The 15,846-nt window shown below is 40.1% G+C and overlaps 1 protein-coding gene and 1 pseudogene across 6 annotated transcripts in view; both read right to left on the reverse strand.

Moving 5' to 3' along the window:
• stag1a (STAG1 cohesin complex component a) overlaps positions 1-15,846 on the reverse strand; it is a 198,617-nt gene that overhangs the window by 98,754 nt on the left and 84,017 nt on the right. The gene's annotated exons all lie outside the window — the stretch shown is intronic.
• On the reverse strand, positions 9,949-11,387 carry LOC125457717 (heat shock cognate 71 kDa protein-like; annotated as a pseudogene).

Below are 15,846 nucleotides of genomic sequence, written 5' to 3' on the forward strand. Positions count from 1 at the left end.
CACGAACAGTAATGCAAATTCTTTATTCCTGCTCCAGTTACATCCTAAACTGTCACTACAACCACATCCTTCATCCAGTTTTACCCTTTAACTGTTCACTACTCCTTCTTCAAAGAATGCAAGAATGGTTACTAAATTCTTTTTATGTGCATGTAGACATAATATAATACCTTCCCGTGGTGAAATTTAGGATTTACTAATGGTGTTTCTATTCTGGGCTTTTGTAGAATCACTGTCTCACGAAGCAAGATTACATCAGCAACCAGAGATTAGCTCCATCTTCCACAACCTACAGTTTGTGAAAGTTAAAGACTACCAATTATATTTTTCTTTATTCATTCACGTCATGAGGGCATTGCTGACCAGGCAGCATTTACTGCGTATACCTAATTGCCCAGAGGGTTGCTCAGAGTGAATCACATTATTATTTGTCTAGAGAAGACCCGGTAAGGATGGCAGTTTCCTTCCTAAAAGGGATTTAGTTAATCAGATGGTTTTTTTGGACAACTGACAATGGATTCACGGTCATTACCAGATTCTTAATTCCAGATATTTTGTTGAATTCAAATTCCACCACCAGTTGTGGCGTGTTTGAATTCAGGTCCCGAGAGCGTTACCTGGGTCTCTGGGTTAATCATCCAGTAATAACATCACGAGGCCATCGCCAGCTCCCCATTACTTACAATGCAATGTTGCACTACACTGATAAACATTGAATTGGCAACAGATAATAGATTTCATAAGATGAAACATATGATAAACGGGGAATATGCAGTCAAGGTTAGTAAGTGAAAAATGTCTGCATTACTCTCTACCAATTTGTGCAATTAGGAAATAGGTTTTGAAAGAATTTAACTTTTAAAACCTAATGTAACTTTTTTAGCCATTTCTCTCTCAGATGCTCATAACCACAATACATTTCTACCCTTATAAATTGCTCTGAAACATCCAGTTCTCCTGGACAGTGCAACGGAAATGTAATTCCTTATTTTTCACTTCTGCTCACTTGTATCTCAAAATGGCACATAACCACTTCCTTCAAAATTTATACCTGTCTTTTTGTAAGATATACGACCTTTGTTCCCATCTATTCAGGTTCCATCCTATTTTTTTTTCCACAGAATACTAATAACTATAAGCAGCGCAAGTTTCCTGCTCTCACCATTAATTGGGTATTTTCACCAATCTTGCTTCAAATTTCCAGGTCACGTTCATATGTAGCAATGCTCTCTCTGATCCTTTCAGTCCCCACTTCTGGGTATGTTACTTACCAATATTTACTATTATAACACTAATACCCACAACGATCTTGACTACACATCCTCCCACTCCACTTTGTGAGGGGATTTTCATTTATTTTCCTAATTCCTAAATCTCCATGACAACTGATCTATCAATGTTACCTTTCACACAAATTCTTCGAACCTATCCTCCTCTTTCCTTCATGAAGGAGTCTCAACTCGCATCTTCGCTTACCTGGGCCTTGACTATGTCTATTCCATTTCTCACATGTTTCTGACATATGTTCCTCTCTCTTCAAGAACTATAATAGCATTTCTATTTCCTCACCTTCCAACATACCAGAAAACATGATAATAAAACGTGAGGCTGGATGAACACAGCAGGCCCAGCAGCATCTCAGGAGCACAAAAGCTGACATTTCGGGCCTAGACCCTTCATCAGAGAGGGGGGTAGGGTGAGGGTTCTGGAATAAATAGTGAGAGAAGGGGAGGCGGACTGAAGATGGAGGTGCGGCTTGGGGTGGGAGGAAGGGATGGGTGAGAGGAAGAACAGGTTAGGGAGGCAGAGACAGGTGTGGAGGGGAAGAGCTGGGCTGGTTGTGTGGTGCAGTGGGGGGAGGGGACGAACTGGGCTAGTTTTGGGATGCGGTGGGGGAAGGGGAGATTTTGAAGCTGGTGAAGTCCACATTGGTACCATTGGGCTGCAGGGTTCCCAAGCGGAATATGAGTTGCTGTTCCTGCAACCTTCGGGTGGCATCATTGTGGTACTGCAGGAGACCCATGATGGACATGTCATCTAAAGAATGGGAGGGGGAGTGGAAATGGTTTGCGACTGGGAGGTGCAGTTGTTTATTGTGAACCGAGCGGAGGTGTTCTGCAAAGCGGTCCCCAAGCCTCTGCTTGGTTTCCCCAATGTAGAGGTAGCCACACCGGGTACAATGAATGCAGTATACCACGTTGGCAGATGTGCAGGTGAACCTCTGCTTAATATGGAAAGTCATCCTGGAGCCTGGGATAGGGGTAAGGGAGGTGGTGTGGGGGCAGGTGTAGCATTTCCTGAGGTTGCAGGGGAAGGTGCCGGGTGTGGCGAGGTTGGAGGGCAGTGTGGAGCGAACAAGGGAGTCACGGAGAGAGTGGTCTCTCCGGAAAGCAGACACGGGTGGGGATGGAAAAATGTCTTCGGTGGTGGGGTCGGATTGTAGATGGCGGAAGTGTCGGAGGATGATGCGTTGTATCCGGAGGTTGGTGGGGTGGTGTGAGAGAACGAGGGGGATCCTCTTTGGGCGGTTGTTGGGGGGGGCGGGGTGTGAGGGATGTGTTGCGGGAAATGCAGGAGACGCGGTCAAGGGCGTTCTCGACCACTGTGGGGGGAAAGTTGCGGTCCTTGAAGAACTTGAGCATCTGGAATGTGCGGGACTGGAATGCCTCATCCTGGGAGAAGATGCGGCGGAGGCGGAGGAATTGGGAATAGGGGATGGATTTTTGCAGGAGGGTGGGTGGGAGGACGTGTATTCTAGGTAGCTGTGGGAGTCGGTGCGCTTGAAATGGACATCAGTTACAAGCTGGTTGCCTGAGATGGAGACTGAGAGGTCCAAGAAGGTGAGGGATGTGCTGGAGATGGCCCAGGTGAACTGAAGGTTGGGGTGGAAAGTGTTGGTGAAGTGGATGAACTGTTTGAGCTCCTCTGGGGAGCAAGAGGCGGCACCGATACAGTCATCAATGTAACGGAGGAAGAGGTGGGGTTTGGGGCCTGTGTAGGTGCAGAAGAGGGACTGTTCCACGTAACCTACAAAGAGGCAGGCACAGCTGGGGCGCATGCGGGTGCCCATGGCCCCCCCCTTCCTCTGTAGGAAGTGGGAGGAATCGAAAGAGAAGTTGTTGAGGGTGACAGAACCCATGCTACTTCCATAATCTTCAATGAGATGTCACCTTTCAGCATTCTGAAAGGATCAGAATAGACAGTTGCATATTTTCAATAGCCTCTCTTCTTACCTAAGCACAGAAAATACAATATCTTGCATTGAATTTTGTCCTATCCTACTGTCCAACGCCTTCAACTATATCTCCAGGTAAAATAATCATTCAAATTGCATGACGTACTAGTAGCATGCATCACCCATTATGCAATTCCAACAACATTCCACCCAATAAATGCAAGTCCAGTGATGATTTTCAGAACATACTCAATTTGAAAGTCCCTGTTTTAATTCTCTAACACACTCCCATTCTGCCCTATCTTTTGTCAATATACTACAATGCTCCATTAAAGCTCAAGATTAACTTGATTCATGTCATGCTTTATTGGTACTTGACAGCCTTTGGATTCAACACCGATTTCAGCAATTTCAGATTGTTTCCTCTCCCCTTGCTTTGTTATACATTTCTTTAGATGACAGATGCAGGTGATTATACTGCTTTTCCCATTTATAACTTTCTAGAACCACATTTTCTTTCTTTACTTGCTCCACACCGTCAATTTTTGCTTTGCAGCTTTATTTCTTTTAGCATTTAATCCCTCTGCTTTCTATCCTACCACAAGACATTCCTTATTATTTTCCCTCTTACTTGCCTCTAATTACTTAAAATCAATAACATCTCAATGTTTTCAAAATCATATGCGACACCATTGACCAGCAATGATAACTCTTTTTTCGTCTCTCCAAATGTCACATGATCATCTGAAAATCTTCAGCATTTTCTGCTTTATTTCAGATTTCCAACATCTGATGCAGTTTATTTTTATACTAACATTCATCAGTATTTTAGTTGCTGAACTTGATCTCTTTTACTTCATTAAGAAAAATTCCGCTGGCGACTGACATCCATATCCAGTGAAGGATTTTTAAAAAATCCTGAGCGCTGCATAACTTGTACAACCGACAACAACTCCACCTGCAGTTACCTGCATTCAATTCAATGTATTGTTAGCCCGTATTCTTATAAATTTAGGAATTGCTAAATATGACTCCATGCTTACTCTGTAAAAATATGAATGACAGTGGAATTTAGCAAATATGAATACTGATAGTAAACTTGTGGTCAGTTCATATTTCTCAAAGAAACACTTTTAGATAATTACTCAGTTCTTCAGATGGTAAATTCTGTCCACGTCGATTTTACTTCCAAGGAAGGGTCACTTGACCCGAAACATTAACTCCAATTTCTCTCTACAGATGCTGCCAGATTTACTGAACTTTTCCAGCAATTTCAGTTCTGGTTTTTGAATACCTTATCCTTATTCAGATTTTCAATTATATTTGATCATATTGTCTCAAACACAAGCATTAATTTGCTACACATTAATTTACAACTTAGAATAAATTAAACAAGAATAATTTATCATCCTTGAATGCTATAATGATATTTTCAGCCGAGCCGAACAATTAAAATTCCTGGACACAAAAGGATCCATTTTATCCATCTACTGTACCTGCATGTGATGAGTTAACAAACGGCTTCCAATCCAAATCATGAAACAGATGAGCCTCCTGGTGCAATACACTTTACAACAAGTACATGCATTCTTAAAGCACCAACAACGTAGTAAAACACCAGAAGAACTTGACAAAAGTGCTAAGCAAAATGTAACATCATATAACAGAAGAAGTTATGACGGCGGATGAACAAAAATTTGTTCAAAGAGATAGGCTGCAATAAAGTGTTTTAAAGAGCAAGACAGAGATGGAGAAGCAGAGAAGTTTAGGGAAGGACTTCCATGGCTTTGGACTCAGGCAGTCTAAAGCATGGCAACAACTGTTAGAACGACTGAAAGTGGGAATGTCTAAAATATCGTTACTGGAGGTACACAGAGGTCTTAGATTTGTAAGAGTGGCATAGATTACAAAAACAAGGAGGGACGAAGGCATAGAAGGATTTAAAATCAAAGATAAACTTTTTAAAACTGGAATGCTCCAATATCAGAAGCCAGTGTCAGTTGGCTTTATGAGCATGTGATTTGCAATTTCAGACAACGCTACAAAATATGAAATATTCAGTCACTTCGCAGCACAGAACTTAAATACTTCCAGAAAGAGACAGATTTTGCTGAAACATTCAACGTCTGTGTTATATCAGGTATATAGACCACACATCTGTATTTAGAGGGATTGAATCAAACTATGTTCCTCCACAACAACAACCATTCTGACAAAGGGTCAGAAACTTTAACTCTGTCTTTTCCCACACAGATGCTGCCAGAGCTGCTGAGACTCTCCAGCAATTTTGTTTTTGTTCCTGATTTACAGTATCCACAGTTCTTTCAGTTTTTATTTTGTATGTTCCTTCAGTTGTCTACAATCATCAGAGGACAGTGTACTCAGCCAGCCCATACCTACAAAACACAAATCAAAATATCTCCTATTATTTGTGATTCCACAAGTAAACAGCACACGGGGACAATCCTGACAACACTAACCAGTGAAATAACAATCATCTTCAGATGATCAGTTAAGCTTATAACATTTACACTTGCTGAAAGCAACGTGCATTCATATATAGGGACCATTCTGAAAGCAAAACAAATATGTTCAAGCACGGAGACTTTAATGAATTACTCTTGGAGCCTAGGGAGCTGACAGATCTCTATTGCTTTTGCGATGGCACAGCTCAGTCAGTTGAAGTTGATCTACCAACTAATCAGCACCCTTTTCTCTTCTCAAATTCGAAATGCTGAGATTGTTTGAAATTCGGCTCTCTTGCATTTGTCTTGCATTGAACAATATCTCCTTTGAACAATGTAATGTGTGCTTTTAAAGTATGGATAAACTGTAAGCAATTCTAAAAACCAGTTTTATTTTTACATTAAATATAACCATTTGGCTAATACAGCAGCAAACTAACAGGAACAAAGGATCCATGCTTTTTTCCACGCTCTTGACTATACTCAATGTTCAACTGTCACAATCAACTTCGCACATTTGCAAAATATGGTTACTGGCATTAGGGGTTTAGCAGGTTCATTTTCTAAAAAAAAACTTAACCTACTTTTCTACTCAACCTGCTCAGAGATGTTATTACATATCTGGGGGCCGGGTGGGACTTGTCAGGGACTCTGTATCGGGGTTAAAACCTAAATACCAATGGATGGTTTCAATCCATCAACCTCTGGGTTATGGGGCCAGCACATTTTTCTACTCTGCTCTCGGTTCATTCTTAAAAACGGCATGCAACTGTACACTTGATTGTGCAATATTCCATTAACAGTGAATTCAAAGAGAGTTCTTGACACAAATTCCAGCAGATGGAGAAGATCTCCATTGTCACAGAAAAACTAAAAGTCTATCTTTCTGAATGGCGGGAAAGGGAGAATGGGTTCTAAACTGCACACCATTAGTTCCTGGTGGGAAATAATTATAAACATATAAATCAGCACTTGCCTCCACTTGAGTGGTTTTGGTACAGTAGAAGCTGAAGACCCAAAGTCAACAAAATAAAATAAAATTAAATTAAATTGTAGAAATGATAAAAAGACTGGACCCAGCACTGATCTTTGTGGCGCACCTCCGGTCTCAGGCCTCCAGTCCGAAAAGCACCCCTCCACTATCACCCTGTCTCCCACCTTCGAGCCAGTTGTGTCCAAATGGCTAGTTCTCCATCTTTATGTGATCTAACCTTGCTAACCAGTATACCATGTGGAACCTTGTCAAATACCTTACCGAAGTCCTTATAGACCACGTCCACTGCTTTGCCTTCATCAATCTTCTCTGTTATTTCTTCAAAACTCAACTAAATTAGTCAGACATGATTTTTATGCATAATGCCGCGTTGACAATCCCAAATCAGTCCATGCCTTTCCAAATACACGTAAAAGTTGTCCCTCAGGATCCCCTCCAACAACTTGTCCACCACTGATGTCAGGCTCACAGCCTACAGTTCCCTGGTTGTCCGAGCCATCATACTGGAGCACAACAGTCCCCCAATATTAGTCTTTTAGATCCAGCTTGGCAAAGTACAAACCACATTTCTGTGCTTAACAAGAACAAACATAAGATTGATGGATTCTAGCTACACAGGAGATTCCAATATGTATATTGCATGAGAGGAGACTGGTGGCAAGTGGACTCTGATTGGTAGAGGTGTTGCCAAGGAAAATGCACTTTTAAAAGCTGATTCACAATTAATAACCAGGGTTTGTTTGAATTTTAACTAGGCTTTGTTTGAATTTTAAATGAGGCAAGATAACCGACTGGTTAGGACACTGTAATGAGGAATCACCGACAGAATAACTGGCACCTATTTTGTTATGTTAAAACAGGTTCAGTACATTAGTATGTTATGTCTGCCAAAGAAAAGATTCTGTGTATAATATGTTGCTTCCAGTACAGGTGAGTACAGCGCTTTGGGACGTGGGCATTACCAGCTGGGCCAGTATTTACGGCCCATCCCTCAGTTCTCTAAAAAAAAGTGATTGTGACCCGCCTCCTTGAACTACTGTAATCCAATGTGGAGTAAGGTAGACCCACAATGTCAGTAGGGAAGATTTTCAAGGATCTTAATCTAGCGACAATGAAATAATGGGGATATATTTTGAATTCAGGATGGTGGCTTGCTTGGAGGAAAACTTGCAGGTGGTAGTGTTCCCATGTAGCCACTGCCCTTATCTTTCTACATGGAGGCAGCCATGGGTTTTGGAAGGTGCTATCTAAGGGCTATTAGCAAAATTCTGTCATACACCTTGTACCGCCGCTATTGAGTGATGGTAGTGGAGTGACTAAATTTTTGTGGATGCGGTGCCAATCAAGCAGGCTGCTGTCCTGGATGGTGTCAAACTTCTTGAGCATTGTTCCAGCAGCAGTCATCCAAATAAGTGGGAAGATTCCATCACATTCCTGACTTTGTTTTGCAGCTGGTGGACAGGCTTTCGGCAATAAAGAAGTGAATTACTTGCTGCAGTATTCTGAGCCTCGAATGTGCTCTTGGAACTACTTTATTTATATGGTGAGTCTTCAGTTTCTGGTCAAAATTACCTCCAAGGTGTTTACAGTGGGGACCTTCAGACATGGTAACACCACTGACTGTCAAGGGCTATTGATAAGCTGTCTCAAATAAGAGATGGTCATTGTCTGTGACACAAATGTTACTTGCCACTTTTCAGTCCAAGCCTGGACATTGTTTGTTTAGCTCTTGTTGCATTTGGACACAAGTTGCTTCAGTATCTGAGAAGTTACCAAACATTCTGTAATTGTCAGCTAACATTATCACTTTAGACCTTAGACTTTAGGTAAGGTCTTTGACAAAGTAGCTAAAGATAGTCTGGTTAGGACCTACCCTGAGGAGCCCCGCAGAGATTAGCTACAGCTGAGATGACTGACCTCCAACCACAGCCAACTTACTATGTGCCACGTATGACTCCAACTAATGGAGAGTTTGCCCCCTAATGCCTATGGGCTACAATTTTGTTCAGGCTCCTGAATGCTGCACTCAGTCAAATGTGGCCTGGATGTCTTGCAAATGCTAATCCACTGCAAATCCATGGAAACCAGAAAAATGCATCCTGGGAGTAGCAGCCAACAAGGCAGCTAAAGCAACATGATGTAAGTTAACTCAAGGTACTGCAGACAATATGTTCACAGAGGTGATGGAGAAGAGACAGGTTTGAGTTTCTTATAGTATTCATTTCAAAGCACTTGGTTAGATAAATACAAATGTCCGCAACACATCAAAATTAATCTATAACAGTTTTGTAGAGAATAATCTGACTGGTCATGCTAGTTACTGATATCAGAAAGTTCAGAATTAAGTATGCTAGATGTCTGAATAAATATGAACATCACTGATGTACAAATCAATTGAAAAATAAGAACAAAAAATTACTTTTTAAGAATGTAAAATTGAACTAAATTAAAATACTAACAATCAGAAAAGAAAGATGATAATCTTCCACCTTGTCAAAACAATGCAAATTGATTGGTAAAACAAAATATAAAGAGCAAGAAAGAGTTTAAAAAAATGAGAGTAAGTCTACATAGTAAATAACAATATAAGACTGTAATTGCAAAATACATTATCTTATTCTCAATGTTTCATTACATTAAATTCTAGCAGAATACTTTGAGAGGAATGACAGATTTGCACAAGACTCTACAGGCCTTCAAATCCTACAAGTTTTATAACTGGGAAACACAACAGGTAAAAAGGAAACAACAGATATGAGCATTAGAGAATTTTACTGTCTGGGAAGACAAAGCGAGACATAAGGTTCACAAAACAATAAAGTGAAGAATGAGGTATATAAAATCTTTAACAGGCTACCAAACACAGTTAAGATATTTCATCAAATGAACATAAAGTCACAGGCTTGACTCCAATTTTTGAACAAAACACAGGACTGTCCATTAAAGCACAATTAGCTCAATAATAGAAACAGACCACTTCAAGGCACTGCAGATAAGGCATTCAGAATCTAAAAGTGAATGGTCAAAGAGGGTAAGTCTTTCAGTACTTTGTTGGACTTCAATGATGCAGTTAATTTTGGATAATGTTGATAAGCCTATTAAAGAAATGTCAGAAGTCCAGGATATTAATTTAGACAAAGCTTTCAATTAATTAAAGGATAAGTTCACTTAAAGGTGGAGTCGCCATCATGAAAACATAAAACTTAATGTGAAGCATTTATTCTCACAGAATCCAGTATTAAAACTGGCAGCGTAGTGTCAGTATTTGGTTGGGCTTGCTGGCAATACCTCTGCTTTCTCTCCATATTCTGACCTTAGCTGTGGGATTCCTGTTGCTGGTCATCTTCAGTTTTGCACTTCCCAGTTTCCTGGACCATATGTTCAATATCTTGCTTGCTCAAGAAAACTTTGTCATTCCTGATGGTGATCTTGTTTTCTAAGCCAATGCTCTTGTCCATTGTAAACATGTTCAAAATGCCACTGGCATCAACATTAAACTTCACCTCAATTTGAGGCATACCCTGTGGATCATATGGACTTCCATTAAGTTCAAACTTGCCCAGTAAGTTGTTATCCTTGGTCATGGGTCTCTCAACCTCAAACATCTAAATTAGCACACCAGGTTGATTATCAGAGTAGATAGTGAAGATCTATGTTTGCTTTGTTGGAATGGTGGTGTTGCTCGATTATTGTTATCATTAAATCACCAGCAGTTGACATCCAGCAGCAGATCGGGCACTGCCTCAAACTTATCATCAGACAAGAATGCAGCCAAACAGCTGCAACGTATGTTACAGTCTCAATGGGGTTTGATGCTCTCGTTCAGTTCATTATCATTGAAGAAAACTTCCAACAACTTTGGATTTTGGGAATATCAGTGGATCCACCAGCCAGTACAATGTCAAGGGTTTGAGCGTTGTCAAACCTAGCATCTCGCAAAGATTTTTGTACAGGGTTAGTTGTGCCATAGAGGAGGTTGATAATGAGCTCTCTGAATCGCTCCTTAGTGATGGAGATGTAAAAACCAACAGTTTCTGCACAGTCAATTTCAATTCTAGCTTGCATACTCGATGACAGGATATGCTTGACATCTACACATGGTGCTAAGATGACGAACAGCTCTCTTACTGTCAGTAAAACCTTTTTTGTACTTCCTTTTGAGTTCATTGATAAAATGATTGACCATACGGTTGTCAAAATCCTCACCAAGATGTGTTTCACCAACAGTAAATTTCACTTCAAAAATGTCATCTTCAATGGTCAAGATGGAAACATCAAAAGGCCCACCAGCCAGGTCAAAAATCAGTACTTTTCTTTCAGCATTAATCTTCTTAGCCAAACATAAATGATACCAGCTGCAGTTGATTCATTGATATTACACAGAACATTAAGGCCAGAATTAGTACGAGCATCCCTTGTAGCTTGTCACTGAGAATCTGCAAAGTAAGGTGGTACCATGATGACTGCATTCATAATGGTCTTCTCAAGGTAGATCTCAGAAATCTCCTTCACTTTAGTCAACATTATGGATGATACTTCTTCTGTATGAAAGGGCTTCTCCTCAGCTCTGTACTTCACTTCAACCTTGGAATAGCCATCATTGGTACACAATGGCCAATGCTTCATGTCAGAATGAACAATAGAATCAAACCTGCAGCCAATAAAATGCACTGAAGATAGTGCTGGTTGGGTTCATTACAACCTGGTTCTTGGCTGCACCACCCATGAGCCTCTCTATATCAGTGAAAGCAATGTAGCTGGAGCTTTCCACAATAAAAAGCAGAGAATGCGCATTACCATTCACAAAAAAAAATCAGAGAAGTTTAGTCACTGTAAGGAATAAAGAGCACCTATTTGATTTATTAAGTACCATAAATATACCAGCTTAATGTAAACAAGTGATTCTTGTTCTGTTGTTGCTTTAAGAACTGGATATGCTAATAAGCCAAAGATCAGAATGAAACCAAATTACTGCCAAGTGCAGGTCATCAGAAGCATGCAGAGGACGTGTGCATCATTATCTGCAGTCTGGGTTGTTAAATAAGTCCGACATTTTCAAGTAAACAGAATCTGTGTCACTTAATCTATGCTAATTCCCAGTAACACAAGAAATTATGGCACAGTAATAAGTGCTGGAGAATTTCCTTGAAAAAAAGTAATGATGTGAGCTTACAATCCACGGTAGGTCTCAGATGAGACAAACACAGTACAAAAGTTACATGTACACTAGGACCCCAGAGAAAACAAAGAAACACTGAGTACTTGGTTTATTAAAAGAAAGCAACTTGAACTACAGCTAAAAGCAGAAGACAATACTTTATTTTAAAAGTGAAATAACATAGTAGCTACATTGCTGGATCTATACTTAATAACTTCATTGCAGTAAGACAACACATTGAAAAAATTGCTACGAAATCCTTTGAATGCACAGGAACACCACAGATGTCCGATCTGAATTTAGGCTTTTTAGACAAAGCACAGATTTAGCTGTTACAGAACCAGATAAGCAAGCAGTGAAAATAAAGACAGCTTTTGGATTATTTCTTTTTTAAAGACTAATCTGAATGGATAATGGAACTCGTTAAAGCTTCAACTTTGAACAAAACTTTCCAAAAAGACCTTTGGCTATAAAAGGTCATGCTATTAACATGTTGCTTAAAGGTTGCAGAAAATACAAAGCCACTGCATTTAGACAACATGTTCACGCATGAGCTGCACTTACTAGTATTGACACTGTAGGCAGGATGCAGAAAGTCATCAGTTCTGTGCAATGTATTGTCTGTGCACCCACCAAATAGATCTTTACATGTCATGTAGTGCAGAACAACACTGGGCTCATCTATGTAAGAAATCTGGTACCAAAGATACAACCAGAGACTACAAAAGAACATAACCAAACAAAATGTCTGCAGAGCATACTGATACCAGTAATAGAGAATGCACCACCAGAAACCTTCATAGGTGCAAGCACATACATGTGGTTAGCAGCAAGACTGACCACAGTGAAATTTCTAAGTGGAAGAACCTTCAAGCAGGTGGTGATCAGGCATTCCACACTGCCCACATTAACACTGGATCTCTGAACAAAATTAGCAAACACACACTCAAGGCCAAAGTCAAAGTCCTACATCAGTTGTAACTGTGAAAGACATGTATCTGTATCATTGGAAGTCAAAGATACAACCAGCAGTAGCGACACAACTGCACATAATGGGGAAACCTGCCTTCGCATTGGTACAGTGACAATGACATGCAGTTATGGCAACTCTACATGGAAACAAGTAGACACAAAAGGACTACTAACAGCAGAACAACTATGCACAGGTCCTATTACTATGACTATTGATGAGATCACAAGAACACCAACTGCAGCAGAAAAGTCCAAAAAGATTCACAATGAATCACTCTGAGACTTACAACAACGTATCCAGACAGATTTGACATCATAGGAAACTCCAAAGGTGATGCATTAGATCTGAGAGAAGATGCAATTCTATTAACCAAACTTTCCATGAAATGCAATGCTCATGCACAAGAAAAGTTTAAAGAGTGGGCTGGACAATACAAAATATCATCAATTTTCTTTCCTTCATTCACAGGATGTGGCACTACAGTTAGACCAGTATTGATTCTCCATGCTTAATTGTCCAGAAGGCAGTCAAGAGTCAACCATATTGCTATGGGTCTGGAGTCATATGTAAGAGAGACAAGGTAAGACATTAATTTCCCTTCCTACAGGACAACAGTGAACGAAACAGGTTTTAACCACAATTGATAATTTTTTTTAATGGTCACCTTCAGACTTAATTCAAGATTTTCATGATTGAATTCAAATTCTATAATCTGATATCAAGGATCAGCTGGGTCCTCAGAACATTAACTGGATCACCAGATTATCAGTCCAGTGATAATACCACTAGTCCATTACATCCATCAAACACATTAATTTTTTAAATTCATTTACAGGAAGAGGGCGTTACTGGCTAGACCAGTGCTTATTGGCCACCGGGAAACCACACTGCTGTGGGTCTGGAGTCACATGTCGATAAAACCAGTTAAGGAATCCTTCCTCAAAGGACATTCTTGAAACCTTTGATGATTAGTGACTGCTGAAAAACAATGGATTCATGGTCATCATTGTACTATTAATCCCACATTTTTACTGAATTCAAATTCTATCATCTGCTCTGGCAGGAACTGAACATGGCTCCCTAGAACATGAACTGAATCTCTGGATTAACAGTCGAATGAAAATACCACGAGGCCATCGCCTCCCCTTGTAGTTCTAATACGTCCAGTTCTGTAGAAACATGACATAGTCACAGTGTATTTTGACCAAAGACATCTAAACCATTCTCTAGAGGGACGTTCCAACACAATTTCACCATTAGTGGAACTGAATCCCGAATTCACAGGAGCTAAATTGTTCTCCAATCAAAATATCAAACACGGATATTGGTTGGTTAACAAGGGAATCTCAGGAAATCGTTACTTTCAGAATACCATTTGAAAGCTATTATTTCCAGAAACCACCTTTCAGTCAGTCAGTCAGTCAAGATCTATTGCAGCAGAAAGACAGTATTACAAAAATAAAGATTGTTGGATGGGCTGGCTCAGGATGAGATCTAGGGAAGATGGCACCCAGACAAGTTGGCCAGATTTTACCTGAACAGAGTTGAGATTGATTTGCTTGAGGAACATTTTGTCAGTGCTGGTGGCAGAACTTTAAACTACCTTGGCCAGGGTGGAGAACAAGATACAATATTAGAGAATAGCTGGGTGTACAAAATACTCAAAGATAGAAGCACGGGCACATAGAACAGTACATTAACAAGTGAAGTCTGAATATGAAGTCTAAATCACAGTTAAGCTGCATGTATTTGAATGCACAGTGTATGGTCAATTAGACTGGGGGGCGGGGGGGGATGCAACAGTTGTATACTGCCATGTGAAAATACAATGTTGCGATGATAACAGAGACCTGCTTTCAAGGAAGGGGAGGACCGGTTGTTAAATGCTCTTGTAAACAAGGTTTTTGGAAATGATAGAAAAAGAAAGAAAAAAGAATTGACAGCATGGGCTAAGCAGTGCAGTGCAGAGATGGAGAAAAAGTGCTTCCAGAGGGTTCAAAGCAGAATCAATTTGGCTAGAGCTAAGATACAAAAAAAAGGGTACAATTACATTGCTTGGTGGAGTCTACAGATAACCTATTGGGAAGGATACAGAAGAACATATTAGCAGCAAAATTACAGAAAGATGCCAACATGATGGAGTAGTTATAATTACACAAATATGGACTGATGGGAGCTGACAGGGGAAATGTTCTTAGGTTAAATTTAAGAGTTTTTTTTACAGCAGTAGGTGCCCAGTCCAACCATAAAGGACACTGTTGAAACAGGCACTTGGAAAATAAGTGGGTCAAGTAAATAAAGTATAAATGAGTGAACATTTTGGAGACAATGATCATTGTATAAGGATTACATTGACGATTGAAAAGAACAATAGAGTAAGAAAATAAATCAATTGGTGATGAGCTGATTTCACTAGGACACGAGAAATTAAGCTAAAGAGGAAAATCTGTGCTTATAACAGCTATCAGGAGGAAATACAATTTAGAACAAAGAAAAATGCAGAAGGTTCAGAGAACAGATGAAACTGTATACTCGAGAAGTACAGATCAATTCTTAGAAAAGACTTGCAGCCAACACAAAGGGGAATCCCAAGGTACTCCACAGGCAAATAAATAGAAAAGAATGCAAAGAGGAATAGGGTTGATTAGGGCCCATAAAGGGGATTTATACATGGAGGCTGAGGGCAGAGTTGAAGCATTAAATGAATGCTTTGCATCTATTTTCACAAAGGGGATCGATATTACCCAGGCCACGGCATTAAAGGAGGACACTTTTTCTATAAAGGTTCAGGACTGATATGGAAAGTGCTGGATAGACTGCTGGTTCTTACAGTTGACAAAGTACAGGTAGTGGCTGACATATTGAATGAAGTGACAGTAGTAATTGCAGGGGCAATGGCCATAATATTTCAGTCTTCTCAGGTACAAGGGTTGCCAGAAGACTGGAGACATCACACTTTGTTCAAAAATAGTTTGATAATGCCACATGACAGACTTGTGAGAAATATAGTGCCTGGAATAAAATGGTCAGTGTGTGGAATGGAAGGGACTGAGTAATAAGAAACAAAGAGTAACGGTCAAA

The sequence above is a fragment of the Stegostoma tigrinum genome, chromosome 14 (genome assembly GCF_030684315.1).
Source record: "Stegostoma tigrinum isolate sSteTig4 chromosome 14, sSteTig4.hap1, whole genome shotgun sequence".
NCBI lineage: Eukaryota > Metazoa > Chordata > Chondrichthyes > Orectolobiformes > Stegostomatidae > Stegostoma > Stegostoma tigrinum.